The sequence below is a fragment of the Tupaia chinensis genome, unplaced genomic scaffold (genome assembly GCF_000334495.1).
Source record: "Tupaia chinensis unplaced genomic scaffold, TupChi_1.0 Scaffold143978_1, whole genome shotgun sequence".
Classification (NCBI taxonomy): Eukaryota; Metazoa; Chordata; class Mammalia; order Scandentia; family Tupaiidae; genus Tupaia; species Tupaia belangeri.
Window position 1 is genome coordinate 33,355 of NW_006203829.1, and position 3,706 is coordinate 37,060.

The window sequence follows — 3,706 nt, forward strand, 5'->3', positions numbered from 1 at the left end:
TACGTGCTGAACTTGCTATTGGAAGTAGTTAGATTACTTATGATATTGTGTGATCAACAAAATGTTGGGGGAAAAGGAATGGAAGGCAAGCTTTTGCCTGACCTCTATACACATGCCCTAGCTGAAACTGCATTCCCAACTCTAGTAACCACGTCCCCTGGCTTTTCCTAAACATTGCTGTGGGCCCCCACTGGATTTCCCTCCCTCTTTTAAACTTCTCTAAAAACATCTTTTTTTTGCACTGCTACAGACTTTCATTTTCTTTTCCCCTCTGCTATTACTTAACTCAAGGACTGAGGAAATAGCTGAAATCCGGAAATATACTTAATAAAAAAAAAGAAAGAAAAAAAGAAAAAAGGGAAGAACTCTCACACTCATCCCAAATCTTAAAACAAAACAAAACAAAATCCTATAGAATTTAATTGTGAATTGCCATGCAGTGTGGGGAATATGAAACATGTTCTAATCAGGGAACTTTCTGCTTGGAGTTTACCTGACGCCTCTCCACATTCCTCAGCCAGTTGAACCAGGCTAGGCCCAGGGGAGCCACAAAGCTGTCAGCTTAGAAAATAGAGACAAATAAGAAGGCCTCAAAGGACAAAGCGAGACTTGTTACTAGTTTAGAGGCCAAAGCAACACACACAGTGTTTAAGGTCTGTGGGAATAGATACTGTAAAGCCTGGAATCCCAGCTTTGAGATTCAAGACTGAAGTTGATTTACAGTGACTGTTCAGGAAGCAGCATTTTCAGAGCTGGGTCTCCAATTTGCTTTGCCACCCTGACTCCTCACTTTGATTGTTTTCATACTTTCCTGACTCAGTCGCCCTGAAGCCAGTCAGTGCCTCTTGTGAAGTGTCTGCCTACAAGGCTGCCACAGTGCTCTTTCCAAAACAGAGATCTGATCTCATGACTTCCTCTCTTCCAGTCTGTCTCATCTCCTTGAAGAGAAGATCCACATTCCTAACATGATAAATGAGACCCTTCATAATCTAGCCTCAACTGCTATTGTTTCTTGTTCCATCACCTGGTCTCCTCAAGTAACTCAACAAAAGTACTTCTCATTTTCCTGAAACTTTTTTTTTTAATCTTTCCTACATCAGTGCCTTTGCATCTGCTAGTCCTTTGGCCAGGAATTAGTGCCTCCCCCCCATTTTTTCTCCATTAAGGTATTTGCCATTCATCCTTTAAGACCATGTCATTCTGGGAAACCATAGGCTTGCTGGGAGAGATTTTTATTATTGCCACAGCTTACTAAACATACCTTGGGCAGGCAGAGTGGTAAAATAGGAAGAACCTAGATTATGGAGTCAGACTGTGTGGTAATAGGTAAATGATTTAATCTCTCCAATTTTTTTCATCCATAAAATGAGGATATGAATGGTAAAAGTAGTTGATGTTAATGAGTGAAAAGTACAGTGCTCCTTATATGGCAGGTACTTTGATAATGTTGTATGTTGTAAAAGAAATAGAATGTTCCCTTCGCTTTCACTTGGTACTCTCAGAATTTTTTTTTACCAGGCAACCAAATAGGTGGTGTTCTCCGGGACCTATTTACCTAATTGTATTATTGGGGTTCACCTACCTTTAGCTACCTTCTTTTCTAAACTGTTTTCTAAGTGCCCTGCCTTCCTTAGAAACAGTTTTTAGCTGCCTGCCCATTCATGTCCCTTAGAGAAACCATGTGGGCAACCATGAAAGGGAAAGAATGAAATTTTAGTACCTCCTTCTTCTCTTCCCCATGTTCTAGTTTTGTCCCCAAGCCTCAAAGAGATTATCTACCACTTTCATGTTGGCCTGACTCCTTATTGTAACCTGCTTCTTTAGTCTTTTTTTTTCCTACAATTGAGATTTCAAAAATGAAATTGTCCATGAGTAGAAATCTACTGTTCTCAGATTGGAATGGATATACAGCTGATTTCTCATGTGGACTTTATTTCAGAAATGTATACAAGATGTCAAAAATATACCACCTGGAATCATGGCAATATTTATTTTGAAAAAAATAGGGGAAAAAAGTTTCCTTGTTTCAGTTCTACTAGAATGTAAAATAATTATGTACTGATGCTGCATTTGACAGCATTGAGTTAGTTACCCTCAGGGTCACTAGATGAGTGCTTAAATACACAACAAGCATACACATGTACATACATATACACAAATATATCCAGAGTGCTTTATTGTAAGCTGGTAATTGCAGGCATTTTGATGCCAGAGTTAGGTTTTGATGGATAAAGCCATCTATTAACAATACTTTAATTAAATGTTCCCTTGTGTGCCCAGCCTTGTACTAAGCAGGGAAGAAAAGGAGAAGCCAATGAACAAGAAATCACAGATGGAGTAATCTGAACACAAAAGGAAAGACTAAGGCACTGATGCATTCATACAGAGAGTAAATAATTCAAAGGAGAAAGGTGGAGCTTACTGAATTGGAGTCACTAGAGCAAATTTCCTAGAGGGGATGGTGAGACCTGAGCAATAGCTTAGAAATAATGATTGCCTACTCTGAATCATCCACAGTATTCCCTTAGAATGGTTAGAATTAGTGTCCATTCATAGGAGGTTGGAGAAACAATTATCTAAAGTTATGTCTTAAGAAGACCATAAGGGGGTGCCAACAAGTGGCATGGTGGTTGGGATGCTGAACTCTCACATGGCCAACAGCGGTTCAAGTCCCAGACATGGTAGCTTGAAAATTATGCTGGGCATGTGTGTTTGCATGCCCAAAATCCTGAGAGAATGGAGGAGACGGGATTATGAAATGGTCATCCTTCTTGAGGGGTGATTTCTCACTCCTTCTCACTGTCTCTCTTTGGCAAGTCCACATGCCCTGTGGCAAAAACTTTTAAAGAATACAAAATAAAACTTTTTAAAAAAAGGCCATATGGGGCATGCAGGTGGCATGGTGATTAAGGCACAGAATCCCATGTGGCTGACTCCATGTTTCAAATCCTGAACCTGGCTTCCTGAAAAACACACTGGATGCATGTGCATGCATGCCTAAAATTCCAAGAGGAGAATGAAAGAGAAGGGATTGCAGCATGGCCATCCTCCCTGGGAGATGATTTCTCACTTACTCTCTCTCTGTCTCCTTCTGTGTCTTTCTGGCAAGTGTGCATGCCCTATGGCAAAAGTTTTTTTAAAAAAAAGAAGAAGAAGACCATATGGAAGGTTAAGAGTAACATGGGACCAAGAGACGAAAGATATTCTAGTCCTTGTGTGTGACCTTAGGCAAATCCCTTCTCTCTGAACCTCAGTTTTCCCATTTATACATTGGAGCTAAATATCATCCTTACTGACCTCCTAAGACCACTGTTAAGGGGAAAAAATGAGATAATTATGTGACTGTGCTTAGAAAAGTAGAGAGGATTATCCAAAACATAGGGAGGAATTAGGAAGTCAGGTGTTCATATTGTAACCACTCTCCTGCAGCTGAGAATAAGATGAACACAATATTTGAATTTTGGGGTTTTTTTTTGGGGGGGGGGATAAGACTTCTTACCTGCCATAATTACAGCCTGCCAGACTCTAGGTGAGTATACATACCAAAACAGGATCTGTCATACAAGCATATATCATGTGGGGGGGGAAGGGGGAAAATGAATATAAGTTTAAGTTTGCATTGGACTGGGAAATTGGAGCTATGAGAGCAAAAAGACTAGAGAACTCTTAGGAACAAAGGTGTTCTGTAGACATGGGGACTTTTGCA